The 14,591-nt window shown below is 39.4% G+C and overlaps 2 long non-coding RNA genes across 2 annotated transcripts in view; one reads left to right on the top strand and one right to left on the bottom strand.

Annotated features, from left to right (window-relative positions):
- LOC133050815 (uncharacterized) overlaps positions 1-5,293 on the bottom strand; it is a 25,459-nt gene extending 20,166 nt beyond the window's left edge. Inside the window, exon 1 of the long non-coding RNA XR_009691706.1 lies at positions 5,116-5,293. This is a non-coding gene — a long non-coding RNA (uncharacterized LOC133050815). The remainder of the gene's footprint in view (positions 1-5,115) is intronic.
- On the top strand, positions 3,563-14,591 carry LOC133050813 (uncharacterized). Its single transcript, XR_009691704.1, has 3 exons — positions 3,563-3,735; positions 13,642-13,699; positions 14,130-14,591. It is a non-coding gene; the product is annotated as an uncharacterized LOC133050813 (long non-coding RNA).

The following is a 14,591-nucleotide window of genomic DNA, read 5'->3' as shown; positions in this document are numbered from 1 at the left end:
TAGAAAAATGGTATGGAAGAATTTACTTACAGGGCAGCAATGTAGAAAGAGACATAGAGAATAGACTTGTGGACATGGGCAGAAGGGAGGAGAGGGTGAAATGTATGGAAAGAGTAACATGGAAACTTACATTACCATATGTAAAATAGATAGGCAATGGGAATTTGCTGTATGGCTCAGAAAACTCAAACAAGGGCTCTGCATCAACCTGGAGGGGTGGGATGGGGAGGGAGATGAGAGGGAGGTTCAGAAGGGAGGGGATAGATGTATACCTATGGCTGATTCCTGTTGAGGTTTGACAGAAAACAACAAAATTCTGTAAAGCAATTATCCTTCAATAAAAAAATAAAGTAAAAAAGCACTTATTTATTAAATAAGTAAATAATAGTCTATGTAAATTTGATAAACTTGTTACAGAATACGTTTAAGAGCATATTTCCTAATTTATCATGACAATGATATTACCCTGAATATAGAGGCTTCCTTGTGTTAAATGTTACTCATTCCTGCCTTAAGGAAATCTAGTTCTCTTGCTTGCCAACTCCAGCTGGGAAAACCTACTGGGCTGAAATCATTAAAGCGACAAATAATTCTGTGGCCAGTTCCCCAGACCTGTGATTGGCCCTATCTGTACAGTCCCAGAAGGACACAACAGGATTAAATATTGTATTTGGTTTAAAATTTGCTGGGAAACTATCCAGGTAGAGTCCTGCCCTTACTTTCTCTTGCACATATCCAGCTTTAATGAGCCTCTGACATTTCCAGAAGCATATTTCCTCTGTAGATTTTGATTATAATGAGTATAGCGCTCACCATATTAATCATGGTGGATGGATTGAGCAGCTGTCTTCCCTATCTTTAGAATACGCTGAGCACTGATGTTCTAGATTCTAAACTCAACTCCAAATGTCCCCACTAATACAATCTTCTGAGATGGTTAGAGATGTTAATTAACCCCAACAACTAAATTAGGTTCTCTCCAAGATTGGAGATCCACTTAAAAATAATTAGTGTGACCTTAATCTTCCGGTAAATATGTGTAATCCTCATCTTGAGACCACATGAAGGAAGAAATCTTTCCATTTCCAAGGTACTGGGTCCACTCAGCAGGAGTCAAACTACCTGCTTTCATTTATATGACATTACCACAGTTATTATTTTAGCAAAAACTGCTTGGTGGGAACTCACCATGTGCTCCTTGATAAAGAGAAGAACTTAAAATACTGTCCAAAAGGGACTTATCATGGTAGCTCTTGGAGCACCTCATTGGAAAGCTGGAAACCCTATAAAATGATCAGAAACTCAGCATTTGTTTATTTTGCAAGTACAATCCAGGGATGAGATGAATGACCTTATCTTTGCCTCAAAAGACTTATAGTTCAGTTCAGTCGCTCAGTCGTGTCCGACTCTTTGTGACCCCATTGACTGCAGCACGCCAGGCTTCCCTGTCCATCACCAACTCCTAAAGCCTGCTCAAACCCATGTCCATCGAGTCAGTGATGCCATCCAACCTCTGTCATCCCCTTCTCCTTCTGCCTTTGATCCTTCCCAGCATCAGGGTCTTTTCCAATGAGTCAGTTCTTCACACCAGGTGGCCAAAGTATTGGAGTTTCAGCTTCAGCATCAGTCCTTCCAATGAATATTCCTTTTCTCTCCCCAAGAGTCTCCCTTATCTGATACAAAAAAGTATAACAGGTTCAGGCTAGTTTGCTAGTGTGACTCACTTCACCAAGGTGTGATCAGTACTGGGTCAGCTTATTATTAAAAAAAGCATCTTCATCAGCAAGGCCTGCACTTGCAGCCACACTACAACAGAGCCTCCTTCACCCCAGGAAGAGAGCCCACCTAGATCTATGATCTCTCACTCCTTAACTCCATTCTCCTGGCATTCTGGTTTTTATATTCTTTTGAGTCTAATGGATCAAACTTGACTGTGCCTAAGTCACGTGGAGGGCTTGTTAAAATGCAGATTACTGGGCTCCACCCCAGAATTTGGATTCACTGGGGTGGAATGGGCCTGAGAATTTGCATTTGTAACTATTTCCTAGACGGTGCTGATGCTGCTGGCCCAGGGATCACACTTCGAGAACCACTCATAGTGATAGGCGATAGTGCTCAACCCTAATTACAAATTAGAACCATCTCTGGACATATTAAACAAATGCACATGACTAGGCTCCTCCCACAACTGAGTAAATCAGAATCTCACTGCGGTGTGTCCAGGGTGCTAGTTTTTTAGAAGCTCCCAGGTGATGCCAATGCGGGGGCCACATGAGAAACACTGCAAAAAAGAGGAGCCAATAAATAGATAAAAGTTGAAGTGAGATTTGACTCAAAACGCCTCTAGAGATTTTGTCTTTTCTCTTTATGTGAGAAACATATTTTAATATTTTAGAACTGTTTAAAATATTTAAAAAGCCATTATACATCAGTATATGTCTCCGGTTCTCAGAATTTGTTGGTATTAAATACTAAAGAATTATAGTATGTAGTCATAATAACATAAGCCTTTCCTTTCTGTTTGCTGCAATGGGCAGGCATATATTCAATTAAGCATTATTATGGCAAGATAAATGTTCCATTTTCTATGAGAGAATTAAAACTAACAGGATATGAGCACAGCAAGAACTTAATAAATGGCAAGGAAAACTTACTCATCATGAAGAGAGTAATTATCAGGAGACTCTACTGAGTAACACTAGAACTTCTCAGTGAATATGAGCTAGAAACAAATCTGGGCTTGGAAACACATCCCTCAGTTCTTGGATATCGTCAACTGAATCTTTCACGTTTTTTTCCTGAGACACTTGACTTTGCATACATACCTTGCCCGAATTGTTTCTACATTCTGATTGTAAGAGTTAGAAGCAGTACGTTGGATTTCATTCCACGAGGCCACTAAGATGCCATTTGAAGGATTCAGGTCACTGTGGCCTGTTTCCAGGCAGGTTCATTCTGTTCTGACTTGTTTTCCTCATGCCCAGCACAACACTTGGCATATAATAAGTGCTCCACAATTACTGATCTAATTTAATCGGATATTGCTACCTGATTTCAGAGGAAATAAACCTGCCTTTATATTTCCCTTTCGAATTGTTGTTTGTAGCAAAGTAATAGATGTACATAATTAAAAAGTCATGGCTCATAACAACAACAACAAAAAATCTCCTGTTCTATCCCCTTACCCCTGCCCCCAAATTCTGCTCTCTACAGACACAGGCATTTTCTGGTTGGCCAGATATTTCTTCTGATATTTCTATCCAAATTTGTGTGTCAAAGTCCCCACAAAAAAAAGTCTTGAGGGGAAACTTTATTTTGATTTAAAAAAAGGAAAAAAGCTGAGTTCAATAGAAACTTGACAGGCAGGTGGCAACTACCTAAATGAGTTCAGTGCAGTGAGTTCCCCAAGGGTTTGAGTCCTTGGGGTGTGAAGGGTCAGTTGCAGAGGAGTTAGTCATGGGTGGCTGGGGTGGGAGTTAGCAGGTGGCATCTGGGCAGGGCTGGGTGGAGACTTGTAAATCCAAACACATTCAAGGTAATTGGTTTGGTACCTGAGGTGAGGCTAGCGGTTGAAACAGTGTGTAACCTATCTTTCCAGATTTGCTGTTCAAGGAACTCTTGATGATACTGATACTGAAAGTTCAAAGGATGCCATGCTGCAGGCTGATTCAAATTTAGAGATGAGCCAAAACATAGCAGACGCTTGTTTCTTATTTTAAGTTCTACAACAAGAAGGTAAGCGCTGTGTTTTTCTTGATAATTTTTTTTTTTACATAGAAATGAAGCACTTTAACTCTCGATGTATCTAATGTTTCACATCATAATATACTAAATAAACACTACCTTTACTATTATTTCATTTCCCCACACATTTATAACTGATAGTGAGAAAGTTTAAACGTTCTGACAAAAATTTTAAAGGTCATGGAACAGTCATATTGTGAATATTAACGTATAGGTAGTGAAGATGGCTTTGCAGTTTCAGTTTTCACATCCATTTTTAGGGTCTCACCCTTCTGCTCAAGGCTAGGACACCAGTAAATGAAACCGAGAAAGATCTGTTTGTTCTCTTTTCCCTATACCTGCCTGCCCTCTGCTGGAGGTGCCAAAGATTAATGAACTTGTCCAAAGACTGCCAAGCTATGCCTAGATGGTTAGCAACCTTTTTTTCTGCCCAGTCCTACTCTCCACTGTCACCCTTGAAAAATGGAAAGTGTTTCCCATCAGAAGCAAGGATATTCTAATTCTTGGTTGGATTAGTGGTTTTATCTGCTGCTGCTAAGTTGCTTCAGTTGTGTCCGACTCTGCGACCCCATAGACGGCAGCCTACCAGGCTCCTCCATCAATGGAATTTTCCAGGCAAGAGTACTGGAGTGGGGTGCCATTGCCTTCTCTAGTGGTTTTATCTACTGGTGGGGAAAGACTCTGATGCCAGTAAACAATCACCAATTACATAACTGAATTCTCTTAATTCTGTGCTCAGAGTGTAGCCTTCCCATGCAAGTCTGTTGTTGGAAGCAATGCCAGAAGTTATTTAGTCCAAGGTTGGCTGATGCCAGCATCAACTAACATTTTTACTTTTACGGTGTAACTAAGACATTGTGTTGTGTTATGTTGTAAATGTGAGCTCAGACACCATCATCATTAAGCAGAGATTGGATTTTTGACTTAGGGCAAATTTCACGTGACATTTTTTTCTCCTTGCTCTATTTCTGCAATTATCTTTACTGCCCGGATAATTACTCTCAGAAATGTTTAGTGTTAATAGTTACTTAAAGACATCTCTAGTGACTGATATAAATAGCTATACAGCCTTTCAATTTCTTTCCAGAATGTCCAGATCTGCTTCCAGACTATATAAGTTCCAAGATATTGTATTAATCTCCTCTTTCACCCCCAATCCTGCACAGTTTACATTCCCACACGCAGCAATATCGCTGTTCTACCCAGTGATTTAGCACAGGCTAAATCCACGAGAAATCCTGAATAAATTTTTTTGCTAAATGTATGAATAAAATGATATTCCTTTTCTTTAGTGAAGGAACCAAGGTTAGTATCACCCAGTAATGAGAACAGAAACTGAAGTATGGGCAAATTGTGTGTTTATAAACTTACTGCTGCTGCTGCTGCTGCTAAGTCGCTTCAGTTGTGTCCGACTCTGTGTGATCCCATAGACAGCAGCCCACCAGGCTCCCCCGTCCCAGGGATTCTCCAGGCAAGAACACTGGAGTGGGTTGCCATTGCCTTCTCCAGTGCACGAAAGTGAAAGTGAAGTTGCTCAGTCGTGTCTGACTGTTAGCTACCCCACTGACTGCAGCCTACCAGGCTCCTCTGTCCATGGGATTCTCCAGGCAAGAACACTGGAGTGGGTTGCCATTTCCTTCTCCACTATAAACTTACAGAAGACTATTAAAAACACTCATCAAAAGAGGAGCAAGTTAAGGAGATTTAGGAATATGAACTTTAAAAAATTTTTGTATCTGCTTGTCTCACATTTTTGCTGTTTTCAAAAGATGTGTTTATGTAAAATATAGTCATGTTAAGACAATAAAGGGAATAGGCTTAAAAGATAAAGTTAGAAATTGTTGTCTTAAAGCTCTGAGATTCTTTTTTGTTAATTAATTTATTTATGTCTTTTATTTTTGGCTGTGCTGGGTCTTTGCTGCTTTGCCTGGGCTTTCTCCAGTTGCAGGGAGTGGGCTGTACTCTTGGGTGTGGTGCCCAGGCTCTTCATTGCGGGGGCTTCTCTAGGCTTCAGTAGTTGCAGCACACGGTCTTGGTGGCTGCAACTCACGGGCTCTAGAGTGTGGCTCAGTAGTTGTGGCTCACGGGCTTAGCTGCCCTGAGGCATGTGGAATCTTCCTGGACCAGAGATTGAAACTGTGTCCCCTGCATTGGCAGGTAGCTTCTTATCCACTGCGCCATGAGGGAAGTCCAGCTCTGAGATTCTGAGTTATCTTTCTTGTTAAAACTCTTGGATAGTGGATGGTCATTTATTTTCAGATTCTTCTGAAATAACTTCTAACAAATATTAAAAAAGAACAAGGTAGTAAATATTTTTATTTCTAATCTGTCAGTAGTTTGCAAGTAAATTAACAAGCAATGTGACTTTCTACTACACAGGGTTTTTTTTTTTCTTTTTGGCAAGAATTCTGCAGACATCTCTGACCATAAGGAGAGTTATTATTTCCATTTTCTATTTAGAGAAATAAAGACCAATGAAGAAATCGAAAAGTGAAAAGTGAAAGTGAAGTCGCTCAGTCGTGTCCGACTCTTTGCGACCCCGTGGACTGTAGCCTACCAGGCTTCATGGGATTCTCCAGGCAAGAATACTGGAGTGGGTTGCCATTTCCTTCTCCAGGGGATCTTCCCAACCCAGGGATCGAACCCAGGTCTCCCGCATTGCAGGCAGACACTTTAACCTCTTAGCTACCAGGAAAGAAATGGAAAGAAATGCTTAATTTTACAGTAGGTCTGGGAACAGAACACTGGGGCCATTGATTTTATTTCATTAGAGTAGAGAACTTTTGGGCTTATATACTCCCTTAAATAGTTTTGAAAAACAATGTGCCTTCTCAAACATTTTATGTTAACATCTGAAAGTTTTCCTCATAAATTAATATAGTAGCAAAGGCTGTAGTCCTATTATAATGCTTATGCTTTTAACAAAAACCTATTTATTGCTCCTCTCTGTTGGAAAGAGGGAAATTTCCTTGCTACCTTTCTTGGTTTTTTTTTTTTTTTTTTGGACTAATCTAGTAACTAAATTGACCTAAGACAGATTAACAGGAGGAAAAAAACAAAACAAAACAGATTTCACTCATACAAATGGAATCTTACATAAACAGGATCTAAAAAGTAACCAAAGCAGGCAGCTTTGCTACTTTTTAGGCAAAGAAACAGCAAATTTGTAAGGAATGGACAGAACAAAAGAATTTAGGCTTGGATTCTTAATCAGTGAAGAATCTAAACAGTTTGGGTTTGGGGTAATAAATTAGCAAAAAAGCAGCAAGGTTTGTTTGTACAGGCTTCTCAGCTCTGAATTCCCTATCTCTAGCCATGAGGCTGTGTCTCTACCTCCAGAGACAGGGAGGGCACATGTCACAAGAGAGATTTATTTCCTGCTTCCAGGGAGACAGAGAGAAGGAGGGTCAGAGTGTTCCTGCACCAACTGTTTCTCAAACAACATAATTCAAAAATAATCAATGTGCCATCATGGCGTATTTTGGGATGACCTGCCCTGAGACTCAACAATTCTTTTTAATGTAGACAGTATAATCTGAATACCAAAGCAATTTTATATGCACTGTCACTACTTTTAAAACCAATTGAACATGCCATTTATGACAACATGGATGGACCTGGAGGGCGTTATGCTAAGTGATAAAAGTCAGAGAAGAGGACAAATACTGTAAAATCTCACTTTTATGTGAAATCTCAAAAAACCCGAACTCATACATACAGAGAACAGACTGGTGGTTGCCAGAGGTGGGGAGCCAGGGTAAGACAAAATGAATGAGGTTGATCACAAGGTATAAATTTCCAGTTATGAAATAAGTCATGAGAATATAATGTACAGTATGGTGACTCTATTTAATAATACTGTGCTGCATATTTGGAAGTTGCCAAAAGAGTAGATCTTAAAAGTTCTGAACAAAAGAAAAAATTTCTAACTATGTATGATGATGTTAGCTAGATTTGTTGCGGTGATCAGTTCACATCATATGCAAATATCAAGTCATTATGTTGTATACTTGAACCTAATATGTTATATGTCAATTATATCTCAATAAAAATATGAAGTCTCATTTTCAACATTAGGGAAATTTACATTTCCTGTTCCCCCTTGAACTTGTATGTCTACTTTACCCACTGAATTTTATTGATATTTTAAAATTTAAAAAGTGAATCATTTTATCATACTTTCCTGCAAGAAAAATTATACATATGCTGAAATTTAAAATATTCGCTTCCTGAAATGGTAAAGCCAAGTGTTAACTTTATCTTCTGGATTAAATTATCATCACCATTATTAGTAAGCAATTAAATATAATGACATAAATGCATTATTAAAATTGATACTGGTTATCATAATAAGTAAAATGTTACTGGAACTATATCTCTTAATGAGATGGATGGAGCCTTTTTCCTTTTAAATTCGTCCATATATTAATAGATATGTATCACTTATTGCTAAAATATGACAAGATTCTGTGAAAATTGACAGCAAAAACAAATGATTGGCTATTTTTACATGTAGAATTTATGAAAATCTTATTAATGACTGTTTACAGTAGAATCCATGAATATTCTTGTTAAGCTGATATCTAATGAATACATCATAGGGTAGAATAAACTGGTAGAAAGTGGCTGAGCAAGAAGAACAACCAGGAAATGCATCCAAGTAAGAATGAACATACAGTGTCAGATTATGTTTATGCAGTAGCTTATCACAAATTTTCTCTTATGAGTCTGGATGACTGTACAAGAAAATATAAAACACTAACTCACTTCTGATACATGTTCTAGAGACTTGAAAATGTAATACTGGTCAGCAGATAATCATGGAATGTTTATCTCTTCTTTCTTGAAATCACGCAGCTGGGACACTAACCAGTGCTTTGACCAAGGCAGTGTCCCTGAAATCTGGCCCCCTGGCAGGACTCCAGATGGGTGAGAGGTCTGTCTTATTTTAGGAAGTAGGATAGAGGTGACTGGGAGTGACGAGATTGGAAAGACTAGGCACAATGCCTTGATCAAGCATAAGTGCTCAGGCAGATCAGATTTAAGCAGAAGTAATACAGACTTTGAGCAGCTGGAAATCACTCCCCTTAAAACTGGCTAACATACTCTATTCCCACAATTCCTGCACAAGCTCTAGTTTGAAGACCACAGTAGAGACCCCTGAAATCCACAGTGTGTTTTAAGTTTAAACTTTTTAGAAAGCCGAGAGACACAAAGTCTGGCTAGGAAGCTCACCAAGCTGAGCTGTGAGAGACCTTCACATAACCTTGAGTCATTGTATGACAATGGCCTTCCTCAGGGAACTGGGATCTTTCTGACTAAATACTGAACTAGGATGGTAGGACTTGGGGCAAATAAAGTCTGATGGATGACTATCTATTGCTTTTAATACCTTTCTGCCTTTGGGTGATTGTTTATTTCCATAAGAAAAAAAAAACAAAACAAACTTGTTACATGTGAACTGGCTGCTCAAGTAGTATAATAAAAACCATAATGTAATGGATAAATTCAGACAAGGTCATAATCATGTTAAATATACATTTATTTTAAGATCCCTTGAAGGGCTGGAGTTTAAGTGTTAAATGAGCTTTCTTTTAGTGATCTAGAAATAAAACTATGATGCTATTTTTCTGTTATTAAATAAATGTGCATATTACAATCTAGAGTATCATAGTTGTGATTAATAATAGGTCATTAGAGAATATTTCATTACATTATAATGATTTTTAGCCTCTATTTTAAAATTGGCATAATTTATAAGGCATTTATAAAATTTTTTGAAAAAATTCAATCTGGTAGCAAAGGAACAAAATGGACAATCTGCCCCTGAGATTTAGGAAATGAAGACAGATGGATGTGTAGATGGTACACTCATTAATAAGAAGGTGGAATTATGTTGGAAACAAGACTTTGGGGAGTTCTCAAGATGGTGGCATAGAAAGACCCTGAGGTCACCTCCTCTCATGGGCACACCAGAATTACAAATATTAACAGAAAAACTCCTGATTAAGAAGACTGGAACCTACCAGAAAAGATCTTCTACAACTAAAGGTGTAAAGAAAGAACCACAATGAGATGGGTAGGTGGGATAGAGTTGTGGCATAGTTGACTCATAGCTCCAGGTGGACCACCCATAATTACAAACACAGAGAATAATTATAATTGCAGAGGTTCTTCCCAAGGAGTTAGGGTCTGAGTCCCACTTTGCCCCCCACCCCCGCCCCCCCAGCAGAGCTTGCTTTTGGGAAACCCAGAGGCTATGGGAAATAGAGACTCCATTCTTCAAAGACAAAGATAAACTTTAACATGTTCCGGGTCCCAGGAGGAGAAACAGTAATTTGAAAGGAGCCTGGGTCAGACCTACTTGTTGATCTTGAAGAGTCTCCTAGAGAGGCAGCAAGCAATGAGAACTCACCTTAGATACACAGACACTGGTGGCAGCCGTTTCTGGGAGCTGTTCTACCACAGACACTGGGGTAGGCAGCCATCACTTTGGAGCCCTCCCTCTAGCTTACTAGCCTCACTGCTCACCAACCTGGGGACAGCAGCGTTGAGAGACGCCTCAGGCCAAGCAACTAGACGAGGAGACAGCCCCCTCTACCAACACACAGGCTGAACCCACAGCCGCACCTGGACATGGCCCTGCCCACCAGAGGGCACAGACGCAGTCCCACACACCAGCAGGCAGGCACTAAATCCAGGACCCCAGAACCCTGCAGCCAGAGACCCTGGGAACCAGTTCCTCCCTCCAGCTGGCAGATGTCAGCCCCCATCCCATGTTCCCTGGGTCCTGGCCCTGCCCACCAGCAAGCCTGCTCGAAACCAGCCTTGACTACCAGCAGTCAGAACCCCCAGCCCCGGGACACCCACAGCCCCACAGCCTGCCAGAAGTCCAGCACCAGCTCTGGGTCTGGCTGGGCCCTGGCCCCACCTACCAGCAGACCAACACCAGCCTTGAGACACTCTGTGCCCTTTTAGATAGCTGCCTTGGGATATGGCCCCATCCACCAGTAGACCAATGCAAGCTTTGGGGAGCCCCAGACCCTGCAGGCAGCTATGTTAGGAACCAGCCTGTCACCAGCTGTGGGGCCACTGGGCCTTGCAGCCAGACCCCAGGACCCAGCTGTGCCTGCCAGCGGGCCAGCACTGCCCCAAGTCTATAAAATATGAAAAATTATGTAATACATCTGAAACTAATATAATATTGTAAATACTGTATGCCTCAATTGAGTATTGAGTATACAGGCATACAGGGTATGCCTCAATAAAAATGTTTTAAAAAAAGAAACAAGGCTTTGTTTTTTTTTTAAGTGTTTACTTTGCCCATATATTCACCTTCATTTTCCTCAGTTTATACCATTTCCATACACTTGGCTCAAATATACACTTATTACTAAAATAGCTGATTAGGTTGGTCAAAGTTGATTCAATAAACATTTTTTTTTCCTATTTTCTAGAATTAATACAAAGTTGACCACTTAACAATGCAGTGGTTGGGACACTCATGCCCGCACAATCAAAATCTAGAAACAGGGACTTCCCTGGTGGTCCAGTGGGTTAGATTCCTGGTCAGGGAATTAAGATTCCACATGCTGTGTGACAAGGCCAAGAATATGTTTATATACAATATTAAGATCATCTTTTTTAATGTACAGTTTTTAGTGTTCAGTTCATACAACATAAAGTTGTATGACTACTATCATACTCAAGATATAGAATAGGATCATTACCTCAAACATTTCTTTTGTAGTCAAGGAATCCCCAGTTATACTCAGCTCTTAGCAATCTTAGATCTGTTTTCTGTCTTTCTAGTTTAACCTTTTCCAGAATGTCCAATAAATGGAATCATAGCATAGAATGAAGCTCACACATTCCCATCCCCCCAGCCTGGAACCAATCTGGATAATTTCATGAGCAAGAAATAAACTGCTATTGTGATTCAGTTATTATACAGTCTGAGGCCAATATGTCACAGCAAATAGTCAACCCTAACTAATACACTCTCCTTTCTGCCCCTTGTTCTATCACCTTGTCAACATGCTCTGATTACAAGTTTGTCAGTTATCTGTAGGTCACGCATAAGAAACATTGTTCCAGGTTCTTGCCATTCATGTGCAGGTGAAGTTGAGAAGCCAAAAACTAGATGGGATTTCAAAAAAATTCTTAAGTGTTGTAAAGATTTATCTTATGTGCTGACTTCAAATTATTACTAATTTGCTTGTAGTGCTGTGCTGGGAAGTTTTCTGGGGTAGTGTCCAGGCTAATAAGAAAGAACACTGTGATTAATTATCAGTAGCTGTTATGAACAAGTGAGGTAAGAGTGGTGGCACGGGTTCAAAAAATTTTGTCATCCCTGGGGTTAAGCCAATGCCTTGGATGCATTCAGAAGGCCTTTTCTAGCAGTAAGTCCCAGACTTGTAGGCCTCAAGTAAGGGGAACTTATCATGAACTCAACATCTTTGCCATGGCCCGTATGTATATGAATTTGTGTGATTTATTGGCAGCTGTAACATGTGAACTTATAAAGAAAATTTAGACTTTCCTCTGCTTAGATTCTGCTTGCTTAGTTCAGAAGTCAGGTATTTTCAGGACTCAAAGATTCTAAGAACACTGTTGAAGGCACATGCACTGTTACCACCCGAACAGTGGCTAAGCAAATGATTTTATCCTCTAGGACTGTGCCATAGTATCTTTAAATCTATGACCAACTGACTCCCTGTTTGGTTTACAGACCAACCTGGCAAATATAAGGAAATAAAGAATAGGAAACATTCCATTTATATAGATTAGCCATGGGTGGTTAAGGGCTTCCCAGATGGCGGTAGTGGTAAAGAACCTGCCTGCCAATACTGGAGACATAACAGACACAGGTTTGATCCCTGGGTGGGGAAGATCCCTTGGAGGAGGGCATGGCAACCCACTCCAGTACTCTTGCTTGGAGAATCCCATGGACAGAGAAGCCTGGTGGGCTATAGTCCATGGGGTCGCAAAGAGGTGGACACAACTGAAGTGACTTAGCACATGAGTGGTTAAAAAGCAGACAGACCCCTTATTTTTACCGTAGGACTTAGAGTTTACTAATAGTGGCTCTCAAGTGCTTGGATTTCTTAAGCTACTTGTTCTTAGTTACTATTTTCTAGAGGACAAAATTATGAAATTCAGATATACATACCTGAGTGCAACTAATACTGTACCCAAACAAAATCTCAGGTTGATCTCTTTAACAAACACATTAAAGATTCTCCTATTTTCACAGGACATGAGAAAGAGTGAAATCTTTCCATGAAAATGAAGATTGCTTAAAAAAAAAAAAAAGAAAGAAAGAAAATGAAGATTGCTGAGTATAGCCAAGGAATTCAAGTCATTTCTAATCATGAGAAAAGACTCAGACACATCTAAATTGAAGGATGTTATGCAAAATAACTGGCTTAGAGTCTTTAAAGTAGCCAATGCCATGAAAGAATTTTAAAAAAAATCACTGCTGAGCGGGTTGTTTTAGATCAAAAGAAATTAAAGATGCATAACAACTAAATGCAATTTGTGACCCTTATTTGAATCTTGTAAAAAACAGAGACAAACAAGCAAAAGACAAAAATGATTTTTTGGTCTACTGGGGAAATTTGAATATAAACTTTATATTGGATAATAGGATATAACAATGTTACATTTCTCAAATGTGGTATTGTAGAAGGTAGAAGAATGTCATTGCTCTGAGATGATCCTTGTGATAGTATTTAAGACCATGATGTGTTAAAGTATCTGCCACTTACTCTCAAATGGTTGAAAATATGCGTGCATATTATACAAAGAGAGAGGAAACAAATGGGGGCAACAGTTGGTAAATCCAGGTGAAGAATATACAGGCATTTATATTCTTGTCTCCCAACTTTTCTGTAGGTTTGAACATTTTCAAATGAGAAAGCTGAGGAAAATAAATAAATCAAGGAAAAATAAGGTAATTTGTTTTGCTTTTATTTCATCAAATTCAATGTTTAAAATAGGGATGGCAATTGTTATTTTTAAATGTCTGAAATTTTAAAAATAAGCATAAAATTTGGGAAGTGGGGGGAATTACCCTATTATTTCTAACTCATGTACTATACTTTCCCTTTCCAATCTGTTCCTCTGTGCATAAATAAATAACATCACATTGTAATAATTTTCATCATTTTCCACTTAACATTACAATTTCAGCATTTCCTATAACATTACTACTAAAGCGCTTACCATGACTACTTTTAATTTGAGGGAATTCTTTTGAGGGAATAGGTATTTTCTATAATAGTTCCACAATTAAGACTTCTAATAAACAGTGCTTCAGTGGGCATCTTTGTACATATTTTTTTCTACATTGTGGATTCTAATTTTGATATAAATTTCCACAGGTGAAATTCCTGGATCAAATGACCATTTACAGAAGACTAGAAACACTTTGCTATTATTCTTTTAAACTGCTAGTGAGATAGTGGGAGCTTGATAAAAGTGACTCATTTCAAACAGTTACATTTCTGTGAGCCTGAGTATTTTTAGATTACTAACCCTCTTTCCTTGCCCCCCTCCCACAACTAATTGAGGGAGCTTGAGTTTCTCTTTCCCAGTATCTCCTCCTTTAGATGTGCTGTTTCAACCTAAGATCCTGGGCACCAAGAGGTCAGTGAGAGTGGTGGGGTGTCTTTAAGCTTTTCAATATTTTACCAGCCTAACAAAAATCATACATAAACTCACAATGAGGCTCAAGTGAGTGAGCTTAGAAGCACAGTCTCGGGACTTCCCTGGCTGTCCAGTGGTTAAGACATTGTGCACTCAAAGCAGGGGGCCTGGGCTCGATCTCTGTTTGAGGACGTAAG

This window comes from Dama dama, chromosome 33 (assembly GCF_033118175.1).
Source record: "Dama dama isolate Ldn47 chromosome 33, ASM3311817v1, whole genome shotgun sequence".
NCBI lineage: Eukaryota > Metazoa > Chordata > Mammalia > Artiodactyla > Cervidae > Dama > Dama dama.
The sequence above is the reverse complement of the archived record's forward strand: the minus strand, read 5'-3'. Positions and strand labels throughout refer to the sequence as shown.